Source organism: Paroedura picta, chromosome 1 (assembly GCF_049243985.1).
Source record: "Paroedura picta isolate Pp20150507F chromosome 1, Ppicta_v3.0, whole genome shotgun sequence".
Classification (NCBI taxonomy): Eukaryota; Metazoa; Chordata; class Lepidosauria; order Squamata; family Gekkonidae; genus Paroedura; species Paroedura picta.
The window spans coordinates 109691873-109714672 of record NC_135369.1 but is presented as its reverse complement, the minus strand read 5'-3'; positions in this window follow the sequence as shown (position 1 = coordinate 109714672).

Here is a 22800-nt window from a genome sequence, read left to right as displayed (position 1 = left end):
TTATCCTTTAACAAAGTCACTGTCAGGCTTTGCTTGTAATGCCGAATTTGACCCTTGAGTCACTTAGAAACAAGAGTTGTGACATCATTCCATGTTTGTGTGGCAAAGTCCTTGAAGCGTCTGTTGTGGAGCAATTATCTTACATTAAGGTAGTCTCTTATTGACATCTCATTCTCAGGATCTCTGCTTTGACTTAGCTGAAAAGAATGTTTAAAAGAAGGTTAATCAGGTTTTGGAAAATCCTGAATTGTTTAGAATTGTGGGACTATACAAGATTGATAATGAGCATGGTTGAACTGAATATGAAGAATATCCTACATGGGGCATTGGAAGAGAGAGGTTGATAGCATATTTAGATTTGGGACTTCCTTATGTTTTTCAAATAATCTCCTCCCATGTCCTGATTGGTTCAGTTGGAGACTTCATCCCTGCTTACCCCCAGAACAGACAGAATGAACAAGAGAACATGGCAGACAGTCCCTCCTATATTTAAAGTGGGTTTTAATCTTCTAAATAAAATTATTTTATTTTTCAAACAGCCTGGTGCTGGAACCCTCTTTGCATATTTAAACTCAGCCAACAAGTATATAGTAATGAGCAATTTTGCACTTTGCAAGTTTGGAGAGTGTTTTCCGTTTGCACTCTCCTGTGATTGTTAGTGAAATTGATATCAGCAGGACATTTTATGTTTCCCTTCCGAAACAGTTTTCAGTTGCATCTTTGTGCTTCATGCTTGCCTTGGATACTTGCTAGACAAAAAGAGGATGATGGGCTGTGTGGGCAGAGCCACATGATGAGGTACCAGTGAATCATGCCCCTTATTCGGCCCCTGCCTGTTCCCATCACTGTTTAATGACTGGATTATATAGGGGAAGCTGAAAAGTTTGGCATCCGGGCACTGGCGACAGCTCTGTCTTCTACATGCAAAGCAGGCTGTGTGAGAAGTTCATCTGTTGCACCTGTTAAACAAAGTCTTGAAGGCAAAGCCAAGATACTGGAACGATCCTTCATGTCACATACTGTAGCCCTTGAGGAATGATTGTCTATGCCAGGCTGACTCCAGCTTCCCTGATTCCTTAGAGTCTTAGCGTGACTAGAATGTGCAGCGTGGTAGTGCGTGGAGGCAAAGCTGGATAGCATGAGCATATGGTCGAAACAGCACTCAAATTAGACTCTTCGGGGAGTGGTGTTGCCTTCATTAATGGGCATGTTTGTTTTGTTTGCTAATGATGTTCCCAGTTCCACAGATGCACTGAGTAAGGGGTTTAGGGCTAATCCAGAAGCACTTTTATTGCAGGACACAGTAACTCTCAGCCATTGCTTGATTGCTGGAAATAGCAATTATAAGTCAGTAGCAAAAAATGGCAGATAATCAGGTGATAATTTCCTGCTTCAACTGTCATGGGAATTCTCAGGGAGAGGGGTGGATGGTGGGGATGGCAATGGCCACCCCAGTGGGGTTTTTTCCTGTCACTTTTCATGGTGAACATTTCTTCTGAATGCACACAAAGCCATACTTCATTTAAATTGTTTCCTTTTACATTGTGCAATCTATAACAACTGCTATTGGCCGTACCTTTTATATTGATCACAATAGTTTTATTGATGGTGTTTTTGTTGCTTTATTTCATTGTAAAGTGCTGCAGGCTCATTGCAGTAAAGTGCTGCAAATACATCATTTGATGTATTATTATGTAAAGAATATATCAAATGAATCACAGTGCTAAAATCAGAAATTTCACCCTCCCCAGTATATTATCCATAGGACTCTCTAGTCTGTTGGTAGAGATAGACAAATATACCACTTCTTATTGCTGGGATTGGTTTTTGTTTATTTTATACATTTGAATGCATTTGAATGTAGGTGGAATGCACTTTACACTGTTTTTAAATGGATAATGCTCAGTTATTCATGCATACATAACATGGAAAAATATTTTTCTTTTTGTGTGAAAACACATCATTTCAAGGAATCAGCAAATGATCTGAAAGTAGGGACTTGGGTTCAGTTTGTGCCAAGGAGAAACAAGAGCAAAGCAGGGATATTCAAACTGAACTAGCAAGCTTGCGAAATCCGATAATATGTTCAGATCCAAAATGGATAGGACTTGCCTGTTGCCAAGAAGTTTTCATGGATGACAGCACTGTGTTTCCTTTGGCTTATTAAAGGGCTGGAAGAAACAGAAAAAGGTAAGGAAAAAGCATAAGAGACAGAAATGGCAAGCAGGGGCAAACTACAGAACCAATCAGAAGCCAAGAAATCAATAAGTCAGCTAGTTGTGTTTGCTTTTCCTAACAGAATTGGGATCTGCCCAGTCAAAGACCACAAATCATGTTTCTAGTTGACTGTTGAAGGTACCCACCTCGAGCCTCCAGGGGGAGGCAGGATATAAATTTAATAATAATAATAATAATAATAATAATAATAATAATAATAATAATAATAATATGTTTGTGTATGGTTCTCAGCTGTGCTAGTAGGGACACCAGCCTCCAGCTGGGAGGGTCATCTTCAGAATACAGAGAACAGTTCACCTGGGGGGGAAATGAATGCTTTGGAGGGTAGACTCTATGACATTCTACTCCCATATCTCCAGACATTTCCCAACCTGGATCTGACAACCCTTCCAACCCATCCCCCGCCAGTGACCAGGCAATCCTACCTAGAACACTTCTGTGTAGCGTCTTTTAAGTAGGATCCAAGTACATAATTCCGGTACTGCTCAATGTGTCATGTTAATACTTATCTTATGCTTCTGTTTATTTTTGGTGGTTCCTGACTTGTAGTATTCTAGTGCATTTGTTATTGAATGTCACATTTTGTTGATTTTACTGACTTGTCTGCATAATCTGCCTGGAGCCCCTATGAGAAGGGTGGGCTATAAATAATACCATCAGTAAACCTTATAAAAGCCAAACTGACAAGTCACTCTCTACCTGATTGGCCCTCATACAGGAATGGCCCGTGCAGGTAGTTTAGACCCGATCAAGAGGTAGCCCTCAGCCAGGAAAGGCTTAATAAGGGGCCTGCTCTCCGTCTCCAACTTCCTGCCAGTTTCAGAAGTTTGCTGGAGGGAAGAAGAGTTGGCCTCAGAGCATGCCTGGCTGCCAGTTGCTGTGGCCTCTTTCAACTCACAAAACATGAGGGGAGCTGGGGCAGCCTTTGTGTGCCTTTTGGAGGGCGGGGGCTGCAGAAGCCCCAGAAACACCCCCCCCCCCTGCTGGCCCTCTAGGACCCCGGGTGCAGAGGAAAAGCCTCTACCCTGGGAATGTTTACTCATGAGTAAGTCATATAAAGTTTGCAATTTGCAATATGAGAAGGGAGGAATGCTTTGGGGGTAGCTATCACAGGCATTTGCAGCCATATGCATGTCATCTTGGTCTTGCTGCAATCTTCCCAAGACCATCACAATAAAGCAAATTTGAGACCAATGTCATGGAATATGGGGAAACTGTAGAGGGAGCACAGAAGTGCCATGAGGACATGTGGAGAGATGAGAAACTTTTTCCCAGTAGTAACTTCCCAGTAGCACCTTCATAGTAGAAGAAGAGTTGTTTTTATACCCTGCTTTTCACTGCCCAAAGGAGTCTGAGTACCTTATAATCACCTTCCCTTCCTTTCCCCAAAACAGACACCCTGTGAGGTAGGTGAGAGACCTCTGAGAAAAACAGATCTGTGAGAACAGTTTCTAACAGGACTCTGACTAGCCCAAGATCACCCAGCACATGGAGGAGCAGGGAATCAAATCTAGCTAAGAAGAAGAAGAAGAAGAAGAAGAAGAAGAAGAAGAAGAAGAAGAAGAAGAAGAAGAAGAAGAAGAAGAAGAAGAAGAAGAAGAAGAGTTGGTTCTTATATGCTGCTTTTCTCTACCCGAAGAAGGCTCAAAGCAGCTTACATTCACCTTCCCTTTCCTCTCCCCACAACAGACACCCTGTGGGGTAGGTGAGGCTGAGAGAGCGCTGATATCACTGCCCGGTCAGAGCAGTTTTCTCAGTGCTGTGGCGAGCCCAAGGTCACCCAGCCGGTTGCATGTGGGGGAGCGCAGAATCGAACCCGGCATGCCATATTAGAAGTCTGCACTCCTAACCACTACACCAAAGATTATTAGATCTTTTATAAGCCTTGTACCTATAAATTGGCAGAAGGCTGCACCTGAGGATGAGTAATGTATATTATGTATATATGCATCTAAAATTCTTCCATATAGGCATTTCAGTCCATGCCTATCCCTTTTGTCATATATATTTCATATTCTGAAATGGCTTTACTTAATTTGAAACAGAACCTCTCCAGTTTTTGGAAAGCACAGACATGTCAAGATTCTGCTACATCTTTTTATGTATGTGTTGAGAGAATTCCACTATTAGTATCACACTTTCTTCTTCCTATCTTCTTCCTTCCTCTGACTGTTTCTTGATAGATGTTCCTTTATTGTCTGCCTCCACACTGTCCAAGTGCTAGTTTTTCAGCACATCATCTCTGCTCTGTGGGGAGATCACTGAAAACATCTGTATTGAATTTAGTTCACTCTTCATTTCCATTTCCTCCTCTTCTCAACATTATTAGACTTGGTCTAAAATTCATAGGGAAATCTGCTGTCAGTGTGAACTTCTATACATTCTAACGATTATTGTTCATCTGCTAAGACTCACCTTAAAGTAAAGTTTAGAAGCTTCAGCTCTGTATCTACTACAACAAAGAAAATCAGAACAGATATTCTTGTCTTTAGCTAGGAATCCTTTTTTCACATTTCAGAAAGTCAATTGGACTATGAATTAAGGGTCCAAAGTCATCAGGGAAGCTTTGCTTCTGACATGTTCCAAACCTAAAATGACTCTCAAGCAGGCAACTCTCAAACAATGTTTATAGTGACATCCGGGGAATCACCAGTAAGAAAACTGTAATGGGCAGTTATGTACAGTGTAGGAATTCTTGAAGGTGAGACAAGATGTGTTATCTTTAAGACTTGGAGTTTTACCGAAACTTCATGGCTGAAGCCTGGCCAGGTTTACCTAGCATGGCTTTCAAAAACATTTAGAGAAATGTCCTCCACCATAGAATTCATTCCAATAATCCAACCTTTGGGATGTACCTTTTCCAAGAGCTGGGAGCCACCTTTAAACTAATGGCTGGCAAAGGGGAAAACTACAGGGGCACAGAGCACTGTTATGAAAATGGCTCTGGCCAGAGTAAGGAAAAAAACCTTTACTACGTGAACTGTCAAAGCAGAAGGAGACTGAAGAAGTTAAGGTTGGATAGTGTTTCTTCCACTTTGGGAAGGACGAAGGATGGAAGGCTGGGAAGGATGGAGTCTCAAAGGGAGATTATACATTCTGAGGACACAAATAAGTACTATTATTCCCATTGTTCATCTGTTTCAGATGGGCACAAGCCATGAAGGACCAATCCTTTACCTAGGGACTTCTATTTATTTATTTGTTTAAATTTCTATACTGCCCCTCTTGAATCAGTCATCTCAGGGCAGTTTACAGTCTTAAAAACATACTATCATAGCAATAAATCATTAAAAACTCGGTAAGAAATATATATTAAAACCATTAACACAATAGCTCTAGTTAGCAACCAGTTTCTTTGAATTTGCTCTGTCAGAGGATAGTCCTGATTATTTCAGTTGGTCCTGGCAAAGAAAGAAAAGAAAAAGAAAAGGGGAAAGGCAGGATGAGGAAGGCCAAAGATTGGCATGCAATGCTTTCTGCTGGAAAATCTCTGTCTTGCAGGCAGAACTTGATGAGTTTGGTTAGGGCCTTGATCTCATCTGGGAGCTCAATCCACCAAGTCAGGGCCAGGTCAAAGCCAAGTGTGCTTCCTTGGGGCCAGGGACCCTCAGCTGGTTGTGTGGACTGATTGCAGCAGTCTCCTGGGGATATATTCAGAGAGGCAGTCTCTCAGATATGCAGAGCCTTGAGCATGTATGGCCTTAAAGATCAGTACCAATACTTTGAACTGGATCTGGAATTCAACTGAAAGCCAGTGCAGCAGCAGAAGAACTGGCCTTATATGGACTCTCCGTGGTGTTTGTGTGAGAATGGGGATAAATCTTAATTCTGTAAATTCAAGAATTCCTAATCTAGTCTAATTAAATATCATTTAGACATTTAAACATCATTAAACACCACTTGACTTGCAGGCAGGTCTGAGGGTTGGAAGGAGAACACATAAACCTGGATGGCTTAAACATGGCCACAGCTTTTATTTATTTAACACACAAGAGTTGGCAACAATATAGGCACGGTTAAAGAGAGCCTACCAGCGGTGTTAACCGCATATCTTCTCAGCCCAGCGCAATAACGTGTCACCTGTCTCCACCCAGAGTGTAGTAAATTGTCCCAGAAAACTAAATGGGGGATGTAGCAATTAGGAAGAGCCTAGAGTGCAAAATACATTCAGCTCTGTTGGTGACAGTGGTTAATACCCGGGGGGAAGTACAGTAACCTCTGGGAGTAAGTTAGAAAGGTTGTTTCACTGAGAAGAGACCCAGGGGCTTTTCGCACACCTTCAAAATCGCACAATGGTTGCCAATTGAAAACGCTACTGATTTGCTATTATGCACAACGTCGTTGACAATCTGCCAAACACCTGAAACCGATCCGCAAAAAGCGCTTCCTTGTAGCGCTTTCAGGGAAATCCCCAAAAGTGGATTCACCCTCCAGAAAGCACTACATTCCTGCAACCAATCTGCAACACTAGCGGGAAAGTTCTGTGCGTTACCATTGTTGTGGTTTCTACAAAGTCCCTCCCCCTGGCTCTCTCCTCTGATCTTCCGGCGAAGCGATCGCCATTTTTTTTTCTCCGAGCGAGCGAAGTTCAACCCACCAGCAAGCCTGTTTAGAGGCTTCCCTGGCTTCAGTCCCTCCCCAGAGCTGTTTATTCACTAAGCACAAACAACAGACAAGCCCGTTTGCTGATGTATTTTCCCTTTATTTTTTACACTGTTTTTGGCCGAAAATCGGGCCCGTGAGGGGGGGGGATTTTTTTTTTTCACTCGGGAGGACCGTGGCAACAATGAAACGACAGCTCAAACACACCTGCCAGCTGATGGGTCTCTCCGTTGCAACGAATCAACACATATTCGTTGCAATGGGTGTGTTATTTTTTAAAAAAACTTTCTTAAAGGGAAAGGGGCTGTTTGGGAGCATGCTAACGGCTGCCCACTGGCTGCTTGACAGCCAGGGGTGGGACGAGCTTGGCAATAGCGCTTCCTGTCTAGCGATTTTTGCTGAGACTGGAAGCTTGTGGGAAACGATAGAAACGCAACTGGATTCCACTACAAAGTCAGGTATGCATAATGACGAATTGCACTATTTTAAATGGCGATTTTTCGTTCAGCAAACAATTTGCTACAAGGATCCCGGTGCGGAAAGCCCCCCAGAATAGTGCCAGGGTTTCCCCAATCTCCCAGACTCCAGGCTGGAACAAGGCTTGCAAATCATTAAATGTCAAAACGTGTTACATTTAGAATGGAAGTAGTGTCATAATAATGTGCAGGATTACTTCTATGAGTTAAAAGATTGCATTTCTGAATCATGGAAAAGAAATGGTGTAGAAGGTTCTAACAAAGAAAACATTCCACTGGCATTAATGGACTTCTAACCCTTTTAAAAATACTTTCTAACCATAGGATATTAAGTAAGTGAAATTTTCTCAGACTTATTAAACATCTAAAACTGTACCTCTTTGATGGATTAAGCAGAGTTTTTGTGGCCTTTTCTAAAAGACCCTTTAAAAAGTGTTCTGGTGGGTAGGACATACAATAAAGCAGGACTACATTGGTGGTTTTGGCTCATGTGCAGAATGTTGAGGCAGCTTTCAAAGTAACTTGCTATATTCTCCGCTAAAAAGCCACAGACACATATGGCAATGAATTACTTACTGTTTATTAAAAATTGTAGAGGACTCTGGCTTTTAATAGGGAAACTACATTGCTACTCATTAAACCTCTTCAGAAATGTCTATCTTCATAAATATAAAATATTGAATTACATATGCCAAATAACAGAGTTATTACAGTTCCTTAAAATGAAATCTTCCAGGCTTTATAATGCTTAGTAATATTGACCTCCTAACATCCTTCTTGTGACCTTAACTCGATTTTTGGTGTTTCTTTAAAAATATTTAGAGAGTGACTGCTCAGTGATGATGTTTAAATAAAAACACAATGTAATAGTTAATCTTAAAGGCAGGTGAAATTAAATTGGTGAATGTATTTTCCAAAGCATGCCTTCCTAGATTTAAACAGTTTTAACCCTGGGGGAACAAGGCATCCCACTTACACTCACTGGCCCCAATCCAGCTGAAGTAAGCCATTGCCTATTGAAACCGATGGAATAAATTAGTTGCAGCTCACTTAATTTAATTTCTTTTGCTGGATTGTTCACAACTAAATTTAATTGGGGCCGTCCTTGATTTCAAGGATACCATGGCCATTTCTTCAGTTGTTATTTGCCAGTGTGTTCTTGCTGCACTTACTTTAGGATGGCAACCTTGATTTTTCACCTGGCATTCTATATTTGTGGGTTTCTCCGGTGGTGTCCTGGAGTCCATTTGCAGCTTGCATTTTTCATTCATTCATTCATTCATTCATTCATTCATTCATTCATTCATTCATTCATTCATTCATTCATTCATTCATTCATTCATTCATTTTTATATACCGCCCTCCCCAAAGGCTCAGAGCGGTTTACATATAACTGAAACTATCCATGAAACCATACATATAATAAAATTCATATTATTAATTGATAAACCGGGTGACAGTATAACATAACTCCAATGGGACAGTAAGCATTCCTGGCTCCTGCCTCGCCACCCTTCCCTTAAAAAAAAAAAAATCCAAGCATGTGCAGTAATGTAATCCCCCCACTTGTTCTCAGGTCTTGCTCTCATTGCCATCCTCCTTCCCACCTCCCTTCCTCCCACTCCCATGGAAAAGGTGCCCAAGCACTCCCATTTTCCATATGCTGTGTGGCTCATTCCCCCTACCCCAGCCTTCTTGGGAGCAAATTAAAAAACAACTTGGGGAAAATGGTGCTTACTTGATTCATTGTTTTAAGTGTGCCACTTTAGGCAAGCATCCTGTTTAGTCAATTTCATAGAATCACAGAATCATAGAGTTGGAAGGGGCCTCAAAGGCCATCTAGTCCAACCCCCTGCTCAATGCAGGATCAGCCCAAAGCATCCTAAAGCATCCAAGAAAAGTGTGTATCCAAAAAGTGTGTATTGAAGACTGCCAGTGAGGGGGAGCTCACCACCTCCTTAGGCAGCTTATTCCACTGCTGAACTACTGTGAAAAATGTTTTCCTGATATCTAGCCTATATCGTTGTAGTTTAAACCCATTACTGCGTGTCCTTTCCTCTGCAGCCAACGGAAACAGCATCCTGCCCTCCTCCAAGTGACAACCTTTCAAATACTTAAAGAGGGCTATCATGTCCCCTCTCAACCTCCTTTTTTCCAGGCTGAACATTCCCAAGTACCTCAACCCATCTTCATAGGGCTTGGTCCCTTGGTCCCAGATCATCCTCGTCACTCTCCTCTGTACCCTTTCAATTTTATCTACGTCCTTCTTGAAGTGAGGCCTCCAGAACTGCAGACAGTACTCCAGGGCAGAGTCTGCACTTACTTTGTTTATTCCATTGTCAATCCTGTTGAATTCAGATCGCTTTGAACTCGGATCTTCCACTCCCCCCCCCCTCCCCATTGAAACAGGAAAGTGTTCTGCACGTGGTTAGGGAGGCTCAGAAGGGGGGGGGAGCCAAGCCTCTTTCTTTCTTTTCTTAAAGGGGGGGGGTGTCAGGTTGTTAGAATCCCTGCCATAAATTAGCCTGAGTTCTTCCATGACAGTTATATTGCTTGGCGCCTGGTTGCTCCAGGTCCTGTAATCACGCTAACAGTAGAAAGTGAAATATATGTTGTTGTAACTCTTATCACTTGTTGAGGCCTCTCGGCTGGGCCTGGTTTCGCTATCAACTATGCAGAACAGTCAAGGCCATGAGAATGTATCACTGTTTTTAATTGCTAGTGTCTCCTCTCTCTTTCTCCCCCCCCTTGGGAACTTTCAAGTTTTGGGCGGGAGATTCGTATTGATAAGTGGAAGCAAATCTGTACTCAAGTCAGATTTGACTTCGCCAGTCTTGATGATTATAGTACTTCTCAATAAAGCTTTCTTATTACTAAGAAGCTAGTTGTGAGTTCTTTCAACGCTTGACAGGGGGAAGCCAAGCAGGGAGCCTCTTTCTTTTCTTGGAGAGGGGGGGGGGAATCGAAAAAGGCAGAAGAGGGAGAAAAAATCCCGGACCAACAGAGTTCAGAGAAATTAGGGGGTTCTCCTTTAAGGCAAGTCTGTCACATGACCACCTGTGGCCAATCACAGGTCCTCTACCATGGAGGAGAGCCCAGATTCAAAACAGCCTGGTTTCTCTAATCCGAATCTTAAAATATTGAGCGTTAAAAGCACTCTGATATATCGCACAATAAAGATAGGGTCACTCCGGATCAATCCTTCTTGCTGCAGAAGGAAAATTTAAATCACCCCACATCCAAACAGAAATCGCATTCTGTGTAGAGGGCAGGGACTGAATCAATCTGGGGTTGGAATAAAAGCTCCATGCAGTTTACACCCAGGTGTGTTCTGACCAGTGCCGTATACAATGGGACTATGACATCTTATGATTTTGATGTGATGCCCCTGTTGATACAGCCCAAAATGGCATTCGCCTTTTCTACCGCTGCATCATACTGCCTGCTCATGTTTGGCTTACAATCCACAAGTACCACAAGGTCTCATTCACACACAGTGTTACCTAGAAGCGTATCCCCCATCCAGTAGGCATGCTTTTCATTTTTCTGACCCAGATACAGAACTTTACACTTATCTTTATTAAATTGCATCTTGTTCTCATTTGCCCATTTTTCCATTGTGTTCAGATCTCGTCGAACTCTGTCTCTATCTTCTGGAGTATTTGCCAGTCCTCCCAATTTGATGTCATCTGCAAACTTGATGAGTAGTCCCTCCACCCCCTCATCGAGATCATTAATAAATATGTTAAAAAGTACCAGACCGAGCACCGAGCCCTGAGGTACCCTGCTACTCACCTCCCTCCAGTCTGATGAAACACCATTGACAACAACTCTTTGAGTGCGGTTCTCTAACCAATTCCCTATCCACCTGACTATCTGAAAATCCAGATTGTAGTCCTTCAATTTATCCATCAGAACATCATGAGGAACCTTATCAAAAGCTTTACTAAAATCCAAGTAAACGACATCAACCAAATTTCCATGATCCAGAAAACCTGTTACTTGATCAAAGAAGGAAACCAGGTTGGTCTGACCGGACCTGTTGGAGACAAATCCATGCTGATTTCCCTGGATCACCAAATTGTCCTCCAGATGTTTGCAGATTGCTCCCCCCTTCCCTCCATATAGTGCATGTTATTTTTTTTAACTCATTCATTATGTTAGGATGCTCCTATGTTGTAAAACAAAAAAGCATTGTTGCCTCAGAGGCTGTAGGATAAAATCCGTAGCCTCCCTGCCTGAAATTGACCAAGGCTCCATTTGAAATTTACAAATAATATTCTGTTGAATGTTCAATCTTGCTGGAGGGGGAGATTTGAAGGCAGTGTGTATGTTATGCTTGTGCGACTTTGGAATTACATTGTAATATAATCATGTTCAAAAATGTTAAAATATATAGGAGGGAGTGGAGGAGGGTGGGCAGAAATCATAGCATTGGTCAGATCTCAAATGTCACCATTTTGAGGTAGGAAACAATGGAGGAAGCCAATGTGACTCTTGAGCTTTCACTTTAGGTTACTGTGAATTCCTTCCTGGGGGGTGGGGGGAATTGCACGTTCTCAGGATTCACAAGATGCGAGGCATTCGGAATTTTGCCTGAATAACAAGGTTTTAGTGTGAAAGTAATACAATTCCACAGAGCTCTATGAGTGTTGCTGCAAAGCTTTTATTGACTACAGAAACCCTCCATGATCCTGTTCACATATGGTAATGGAGTAACTACATGAGTCAAAATCTCTAAGGAAAATTATAGTATGCATATCTACACACACATTCACACACTCTTAATCAGAGCTTCTAAAAGCCCCATTAGTATGCAAGGTATTTCAGGAAATCTTCCTAGTTTAAAACCAGGGTGCTATCTGCATTCACAGTTTAATTTCAGATCCTACTACATTTAAGTGGCCTCTCTTTAATCCACATGCTGTTTGCTTTTGTTTCAGCACTGAATCTACTTTCTTGGATTTTTCCCTTCCAAATTGCAGAGTTTAACTTCGCACACTAATAAGAAAAACTTAATTGCCAAGTTTTTTCTTCCGTTTTTCCCTCTTGCCCTGTTGATTGGTTGGCTCTTGGCAGGAGCATCCCATGTAACTCCTGTGCTGCCTTAATTCTGTCTGAACTTTCATGCTGTGAAGGCATTTTCCAGTTTTATAAGTCCCCTTAAGTAATGTGGCAACAACTCATATCTAAAGGAGTTAAAAACCAGCCAGCTGCCTCAGACTCCCTCCACCCAGTTTCCACACATGCTTTACATAGCAGGGAAGGGAATAAATGCTTTTCAAAAGTAGTAGTAGTAGTAGTAGCAGTAGCAGTAGCAGCAGCAGCAGCAGCAGCAGCAGCAGTAGTAGTAGTAGTAGTAAACTCCTATCTGGGGGAATAAAGACAATCCCTCACCAGGCTTGAACCAACAAAGTTATGTTTTCCAGGCAAGTGTCTTTACTGACTCCATCACCACAAACACACTAGATTATAAACTTATGCCAGGTTTTCTGGTGTCTCATCTCAGTTTTTTAAAAAGGAAAACAAGCAATTAATTCTTAGATTGGTTTTAATTTTTTAAAGGAATCCAGCATCCCCTTCACTTAAAAAAAAGAAATGGCCAAGCTGGGAAAGAAATAGCAGAGAGAGGGCAGCTGTAGCGAGCATTTCCCTCCCTCTCTTCAGTGAAGCACGTGGGGAGACTGGAAGGAGGTAGTTGGTGAGAGCTGGAGGCACACTGGCTGGTCTTATATCCTTCAGATATGAGTCCTTCTTGCATTACTTGCATTACTTAACAGGTCTTGTAAAGCAGGGGAAATGCCTTCACTGGGAGTGAAAGGGGCTGCTCCTGTTGGGAGCCAACCAGTCAGCAGAGACCACTGCACAATGTCCTTGCTGGAGGTGTGGCTGGGAGGGGAGAAAATCCAAAAGAATTAGGGCATCTGCACCCAGAAAAGATTGCAATGGGCCTGCATCTCTCCAATGAAGTGGAGAAAATCCAGTCTTGGATATGCCAGGGAATAAGTAGTGTGACCCCAGAATTGATCCTGAGCAGTGTAGATTGGAGAAAAATCTGAGCACCATCAGAGTAAGGATCAGGGTCATGATGGCCCTGTGGCCTAATCAGGGTCCTTTTGCCCATTATCACACTGAGAAGAAAATCTTTTTATGTATTTATTTTTACTGCAGCAAAAAGTGACAGAGAATTTCTCCAAATCTGCATGACCCACACAATGTTATAATCCACATCATGCCTACCTCAGAGGCTGAAGCTAATTCCATAATGCCACTCCTTGAGAGGACCCCCTTCCATAGCCCTCCCTGAGAGCTGCTGATACAGCAGCTTCTGCTGGCATGGATGGCTGGTTCATTGTTTACAGAACAGAAAGTACATTCCTTTATCTTGGTACTTGAGGCAGAGTTGATTGACCCAATCTTTAATATTAACATCCTCTCTGAGTAATTTTCAAGAAGTAGCGGGCAAAAACAGGCCCTCTGTCTTGCAAGGATCCAACAAGCAATCTCATAGACACTTCTCCAATAGGTGCTCAATCAATCTAGGTTGTAATCATTCCTTTAAATGTCACCCCAGCAGTCAGGTGCATATTGCTTTTTTAAAACTGAACCCAATGCACTTTAAAAGCCCGGTGTAGATAAGACCCAGGACACTTTTAGCATGAGATCTATTTTTTTTTATTCTTATAATGGCAATTGTTTCCATGAAACCCATTAAGTGGGATTGTTGCTTATCACAGGGCAAGAGTATCACAGGGAAATATTTTTACTCTGTGGCTTAAACTAAGGCATATGATCAATGCTTTCAGTCCCCAGATATTATAAGGACTGGCAGGGGAGTCTATGGTGCTCATTCTTATTCTACAACCTCATTTGTCATTAGGGAACTTGACATCTTAAAGTCCATTATGTGATTCAGCCTGAAGAGCCACTGGCTGAGGGTGCAAAAGCACAGGGGAAGAACTAGCATATCAGCAAGAAGAGCCTGATGCTTGTGTGCACTTTTGGCGATGGCATGCTGAAGTAGGGATTCTCAGCTGCTGCTGAGATACTTGATGTTGCAGAGGCAAAGAAAAATTATGATGCTTAAATCCCACAGAAATAATGTATTGTATCTGACTTGCCTTCCTCTGAGATCCTCAGTGACTTTCTTTCCTTATTTTATTCCAACAACCATCCTGTAAGGTAGGCTAGGTTGAGAAAACATAACTGGCCTAAGGATACCCAGAGAGCATTCCGACAAAGTGGTTCTCCCAGTTCCTCAGCCGATCCTGAAACTACTATGCCGGTTCTATAATTTGTTTGTTTGTTTTAATTAAGGAAATTCAGAATAAAATATATTTAAAAGTTGTAGACAATGTGATTTCAAGGAAGCATGTAAAATGATGCTATTTTAATGGGTTTTTTGACTGTGGCTAGTTTTATTGCTGCCTGTGTTGACTGTGGGCTGGGTTGGGGGTTGCTGCTTTTGATAGAAATGTTAAACTGTTTTATGGTTGTCATATGTGTGTCAGCATCCTGTTCTACAACACCTAGAAATATTTATTAAACACTCAAAAATATTACTTTTACATTTTTCTTACAGAGTCCTCAACTTTTTGCTCCACTCTGCTGCTTACCTGGAAGTAAAGTTTACTGAAATAAAGAAAGGCTGCTTCCAAGTAACTGTGTTTAGAAACAGTCCCTTAAACTCATACATTCATTCCAAGTGAAAAATAACTAATTCCCATGTTGAAAAACGGGTGAAGGATTTTTAAAAGTCCGAAGTTCACAAGCCTTCCAACGTATATTACCTGACCTATTTGAGCACTGCCTTCTTCTCATATCCTGGGCAACAGGCATGGTAGCCCCAAGAGCCAGAACCACAAGGCTTGAGCCGTTCAGAATCCAAGCGACTTTTTCAAAGATGAAGGCCCAGCATACAGTCCCAGGCATATTCCTTCTTGCCAAAGCATCACACACCGCAACAATAATTCATTCTAGAATATGACAATCTCAGTGAAATTAAAAATCTCACCGGAGAAGAATATAAATCTTCCTCTGCTTTTGCAGGATAATGTGAAATGAGGGGCTAAATATGAACTGACACATAAATTACAGCCACAAGTCAATGTATAAAATCAGCGGTGTGTTCTGATTTACAGGAACTTGGGAAGCTGCAGCAGGTTCTCTACCACCACTTATAACAAAGGCACCTTTTCAGTGGTGAATTCTTGAGGGAAATTTACTATGATGTTTTATTTGTCAAGCATGAACAACGTACTTAGCAAAAGAAAATAAATAAGTGTTTTAGACAGGGAGCAGACAAGTGCTACAGCACAGAGAGGTACATGTAAACTAGCAGAGGTACTTCCCTGAGGGAGAGGCTGATCAGAATGCTGATCTCCTCTTCTGCAAGTAGGACTACCAACCACCAATTACTACCTGGAGTTTTCCAGCAATTACAAAGGATGCCTAGACTCCAGAGCCCTTGGAAGAAATGCCAGCTCTGGAGTGTGGGAGTTCATGGCATTACATGTAAGCTGAGCAGCCTCCTCGGGCACACCTCCAAATCTCCAGGAATTTCCCAAGCCAGAGTTGGCAGCCTTAACCGCAGTGCAAGACCAAAAAAGGGAACCAAAACCCAACCTGAACGAAAGTCAGGAACCCAAAAGCTGAGCTGCAAACGCAATATTACAAAATCTTGCAAATATTTATTAAACAAAGTGCACTGAAAAAAAGTATATATAGATTATTTAACATTGCTTTTTCAGTTTAACTTTGGGGTTCCAGCCTTAACTGCAGGATATATATCAGATTTTTGGAAGGCAGAATTAAAATATTATTTAAAATACCAGAACATTGCAAGGGTCTCTACTCCGGATGGGGCCCTGCTGCTTCTGGCCCTCCCGCCCTCCCCCGTGGGCTGCTCTTTGAGCGATCCCAAGCCCCACTCGGCAGGTGAGCGGGCGAGCGGGCAGGTGGGTGGGCAGGCGGCGCGGCCCAAAGGACAGCATGACCTGTGGAGCCGGAACCCCAGACAAGAGATGCACCACATGCCGTGAGGGCAGCCACCTCCCCACCCCCTGCGCCTCACCACCTGCGCCATTGAGGCTCCGTCCCACACCCCCGCCACTGCTAACCCGGCCAGAAAGGGCTCCATCATGACACTGCCCGCTCCTCTCTGCCTCTCACTCAGCTGTGGCCATTGGGGGGGCCTTCCTCCTCCCCCTCCCTCCCAGACGCACCTTTGTCCCCCAGCTGCAACCAGCACGTGTTCCGACCTCCTGCCGAGAGAAGAAGGCAGAGTTAGGGTGCAGGACGTCACAGAACCTCCAAGCGCACCCTTCAAGCGCAGGATGTCACTTGGGCGTGGTGCTTGGATTCGCGATCACATATGTGATGGCGCGCCAGCCAGGGCAGGGAAGAACCGCGTAGAACCAGCACTGTGGGACTTCAGAAGAGTACAGAGTACAGAAGAGTCCATTTTCCCTGGAAGCGTTAGTGTCCACTGTATTCAGAACCCCTGGTTACTATACGCTAGATGCCCCCTCCCCGGCTGCCACCCGCAGGCCGTAAACCCCTGGGAAGGGGGCAGAATCCGTAGCGGTTCACCACAGTTCCCCTAACCATCAGGCCCGCTACCCCTTGGAAGGCAGTACTGTGTAGACCCCATGGGCGTCAACCTCGATTGGAGCCTACCCGGTTGCCCCGCCATAGGTAAAGGCCAGCTCCCCCACTGGAAGCTGCCCTGGTTCCCATGGCAGCCTCTTAGGGAGACTTCCCCAAATGGCCTCAACCTGGCTCGCAGGCATGGGTTGTGCCCCTGTATCCACCCCTGAACAACCAGCAGCTGTGACAAACACCACATAAAATAACTGACTTGTGCAAGGAAACTAGGAATTGCAAGGTGGGAGGGAGTGGACCAGAGCAGCTGGGTACAGCAGCAAAAGAGGGTCTGCATGGCTTGTGCAGGCCCCTTTAACTCAACTGCCGCCACATCCCCTCCAGATGTGTGGCATGCGTCATCAGGGACTCCCTGGCCTGATGCCTGCGTGCCACAATGGGCTCTTTTGCCACTCTTTTGCGCCCGCCCTCGCAATGGCTGCCAGGCGCTTAGGAGTGGCGGCAGCTTTTCTTCTTTTATCATATGGCTGTGTCAGCATGGCTGGCAAGGCTGAGTGGCAACCAAATGTGGGTTTGAACGGGACAGTTCCACTTAGCTTGGCACTTGAAAGACAACCAAGGGCAATAAACACATCTTCATTCCCTTTGGCCCATTAATAATTCACAGGGGGCCAGGATTTTGCTGGGACATCCCTGGACAGCTGTTTCTTTTGCTTCTCTATCAGTACAGCGTATCTCTTCCTTTGCATATTGTTAACTCCACTTTATTCTGCGAGGAACAAAATTGCTATCAGACTCAAAGGACATTCGACCCTGGTAGTCATTTGTTATTTGGCTCAGGCAATTGTAGAACCTTTAGTCAGTGAATGGCAACAGAACAACTAAGCCTGTCTTTTCATGACAGTGAAACCTTAGGTTCTCTCCCTGAGAGAAGCTGCAGGGGAGACCAGTGCCAAGAGCCATCTCAGATAATGATTCAGTGTGTTCCTCGAAGGCTTTCTTTCATGAGCTTTATGAACACTCTGCAAAGACTGAAATGTAACCAAATCCAGGATTTGATACCTTGCATCTATCCCATTGCCAACCTGTTAAAGGGTTCATGCACAGGTTTCCTGTGGGCAAATACCATTTTGCAGCCTATTATAAGCAAGGGTACAGAGAAGGCTACTCTGATGATAAATGCTGGAAATCAGTGTGTATCTGTAAAACCAGGGCTAAAACAAACTGCATTCAAACTGAACTCAAAATGTCAGCTACTTTCAGAGAAGTACTCTCATCTCAAACCCTAAAGATTGGATAGCAGGGCTCCATCAGCTGTAAACATAAGCCAGTATACCTTTTTTTCTAATAATTTGTTTTAATTCAAAAGGCTGCTTCCAAGTAATACATTTTTATTGTACAGATCTCTCCTGTACCACTTTCCCCTTCCTTCTTCCTCCACCTCCTGGTTGCATTTCTCATAACCATTCTCTTTTTCAAGTTTATATCTGTGCTTAATAATCTGAGTTATATTATTGAAAAGATTTTTTTAAACCTACAGTGCTGCTTCACAGCTAGTCTGAGATACTGCCATGCTGAAGTTTTCTTACTTTTTTTTCTAGATCTAGTTATGTAATGGATATTTTTTAGAGTAGTCACATCCTTTGAATTCTGACATTCTTTATTCTGTTTGCCTTTAGCTATCTTTGAAATGCTTTATTTAAAGTGAAAAGCAATGGCCAGTTATCCTGGTACATTTTGTACATTGGTATGGAGAGTGAAGTACAAAATTCAGACTTGGCATATCAAGTTTGAAAAGCTCTCATGTTTAAAATTAAGCACATGTCTCTTTAAAAGTGAAGCAACTATTATAGGATTGGATACCCATATCTAAACATTTAAAATGGGGATGAATGAAATTCTGGGTAAGTGCACACTTCACAGTTCATACCTGAAGTGTATTTTGTACTGAAACATCTGTCCATAAAGTGTGAACTGAATCCACATCAAGAATTGCTGATATGAAGACTTGTATTATTTCAGGTGTTCACATGTTCCAACTCATTACCCTCCAGCTATATATGGAATGACTCTTTTACATTTTGAAGTGAAGCATATCCCACTATTGCACATTAGAATCGCAGGTTCTTCATTGCTGGCACCTTAGCAGTCTTTTCTGGAATTTTTTTTGGGGGAGTCTGTATGCAACCCTGATAATCCTGCATATTCATTACAATTAAAAAATCTGCTTTCTTTCTAACTGCATAAACCACCCAACCAAACAGAGATCATATTGTTACTATACTATGGTGCAACCTAAGCAAACACTTTGGGCAACCTACCAAGGGAGCAACCAATATTATGAATGGAGAACATCCCCGCTGCCTCTCTTGCTATACTGGACTGCTGCTGCTACACTAACCCAACTGCTGTGCAAAGCAAGAATTGTATACTGATCCAGATCTAGCAGTTGAGTACAATTGTGCCAAAATATGGAGGAAAACTGTACATCTGAAAGAATATTCTATGAAATTAAATGCAGTGCACATAAAGAACATGTATCCAAATAAGGATATCAATGAAAGGTAACTACTTCTACCAATGTTGTCAAGTTTCAAAAGACAACCTTTTTATAACCTCAAAACAACATCATTTTCAATTTTAACAAGACACATAAGTAAAGTTCAGCTCCTTATGAACTGTTCCTGTTACCCTTTAATATTCTTTCCTAAAAATTATCATCCAGAAGCACAATGAGGACAGGGAGATATTATGAATCATAAAGGAAAAGTTCACCCATAAGAACAAATATGGCTTATATTTATATTTATATTTATATTTATATTTATATTTATATTTATATTTATATTTATATTTATATTTATATTTATATTTATATTTATATTTATATTTATATTTATATTTATATTTATATTTATATTTATATTTATATTTATTTCCTGCCACTCCCAAGGCCAGCTCGTGGTGGGTCACAAAGTCCATAAAAACCATTTAAAACCCACATTAAAAGACATAGCAGATTGTGCTAGCCTGAGAGTCCTGGGTTCAAATTCCTCTTGTAATGTTTGGTGTGTGGTTGGTGTGGTCTTCATATTTTGGCAGTTATAAGGATACATGAATGCAACCCTGATTTCATTTCCATTTTAGTGGGGGTGGGGAACCTACAATAAACTGACACTGCCCTTTTTTGGTAATTTGTTATCGCATTAAATATGAGACCACAGACACTCATGTCACTTTGTCCCATCATCAAGCCAGCTATAACAGCAGAAAGGTCAGAGAATGGCTTAAGCCCTGGCCTCAGAGTGTCATGGGGTAAAGATGGAATCTATTTTGATGCACACTTGCACCTGCCTCTGGTGGGCTGTGGAGACCCTCTTGCCCTAAGTCCTATTTTGGTAGTCAGTATAATCTTGTTCATATAACAAAGAAGGGGGCTAGAGGCAAACAAAACCAGAACTTTGTTTCTCTATAAGTGGAAGAAAGATTTGAGTGATTGTAAATAAACTTCACACAAATGTAGTTGTGTGACAGACTTCCGATTTAGAGAAACCGTTTCATGACCAAATAATGTGTTAGAGACAATGAGAAAGAGCCAGCCATAAACTTCCAGCCTACTTTAACAAGACAGAAAGGATAGTCTTCTCTCAGGTTTTTAAACCTACAGAAAGGTTACTTAAGCTTTTGCTACACATAGGCCGATTCCACACAGGCAGAAAAAGCCATTGAGGGTGGTCATTATGGCAGCATGGCTATTCCCTGCTTCCACATGATGTCACTACCGGGGTGGGCATCTTCTGGGCCCAGCATGTATTAGGCCCACATTGCCCCACTTTAAGGGATCACAGGTATTTTCCATGTTCCCTTAGGAACTCTGGGGGCCAATGGGACCTACCCCAGTGGAGGCTTGCAGGGAACGGAAAATGCCTCACTTAGCTCACGTAGCTCCGCAGTGCTTTGCAGCACAGCAGGGGCAAATGGAACATTTTTTGTAGGAAGGTGGAATTGCATTCTCATGCAATCCCACCTTCCTGCCCCCCCCCCCCCCATGTGGCAGAAACTTTCTGCCCTGGCTACGTCCATTGGAATGCAGAAATCCTTGTTGGACAAGAACTATCACACTAAAGGGTTCCCTGTGGCGACATAGAAAGCAATAGAGTATGCAGCCCTGCTGCAATGCACTGCCAGCAGCCTGGAGTAGCACTGCTTGTGCAGAATTGGCCAGACTAAGGTCTACTTCCAGACTACTCTGTTTTGAAAGATAAAGTCACTGTGTGCCATTCCTGGCTAACACACATACCTAGCATGCTTCTCCCTGAAGTGATTGCCAGGCCTAATCCTAACTTCTCCATAGGACTCTCCAACCTTATGTGAAGAGAATAACAGACCTTTTATACTCCTTTTACTTTGGCTTCTCTCCTTAATAAAGAGGGAAAGGAGGAAGGGTTGACTGGTACAGGATAAAAAGGAAGGACTTAGCTTTGTTTGTCACCCTTCTTCTATGAGCCTCACCTAAAAACACATCCTGCAGTAATTGTCTGCATACAGAAGGAATTTCCAGCATGGAAACAGCCTTCTTTACCTCCCAGTACAACCTCAAATAATGCCCCAAATGCTGCTGCTGGGACACAGAGGACCCCATCACCGCCACCAAAGAACTGAGTCAGAAGTCTGCAGTGTGAGTAGGTGGTTCAGAATAATAATAATAATAAAAATACCCTTTCACCCAAGGGACTGTGATGAAAATAAACTGTGGGAAACAGTACTCATCCTTGAAGCAAGACAAAAGTCAAATAATTAAAAATCTGTGTTCCATTGGACATGCTTTCATCTTTTACCCCAGTTAAAAGTTAAACACAACTGGTTTAAATTAAGGAAACACTGGTCCAGTAGCCTCAACAACAGGAATGTTGACTCCCCTTGTGGCCACCATTATATCTGTTTGTGAAGGGCTCCAAAGTGGTTTAGGACTGGTTTTCTTCAGGACATTCACAAACACACTCCCTCATTCCAGCACTACTAGCACAAACCGCTTCCATTTTAGGGTGACTTGAGGATAATGTGAAGGCTTTGTTTGTGGGCTTTGGAAAGGAGCCATATGATGTCAGTTTCACATGTGCAAGTCATGAGGAAATGCATGTGTGAAATCAGCTCAACTTGCTGAGTCCCATAATAGGGAAAATGTTACATGCACCAATTAATGCAACTAAGGCCTCTTGCTAAATTAGAAGCTTTACTTCCTCAAACAACCCTTTATCTTTTTTCCTTGCCAGTTTTTGCTCGTAATGCTGGATTTCATGAGGGGAAAGGAACCTAGACAAGAAGAAATCAATTAACTACCCAGCATTTGCTTGTGATTTTAGAGAAAGTCAACATATTTGTTCGCTTATTGGCAACCACCAATGCTTATGACATGTCAGAAGAGAACAAACTCTTCTGAAGGAGGCCCATTTAATGTAATCATGCAATAAAGACAAAGGGAATCTAAGAGTTTTAATTCAGAACAGCCATAAATATAGTTAGAAAATGACTTGCAATTGTGTTTTAATTTGTAGCTAGTGATGACAAGCCATCTGATGACAATGAGGCCTAGAAGGGCACAGCAGATGGATTCTCTTAAACAACTCTGTGGCAACATTAGCTTTTAACAGAAGGCTTGTGAGTGACTGAGGTTCATCTGCCTCTTGAGACTTTCCTATGATTGCTGCCCTGAAATTGCTTTGGCCTATTGCTTAAGTGAAATGAAGCTAAACTGAAATGAGCAAGACTTCCACCAAGAACTGTTGGGTTCTGTCAAATGTAAGAAGGAGCCCAACCCTTAATAACTGGCATTGGTATTACACTGTTCTCCTTTCTGAAATTGTCCTTTCAAACCCACTTT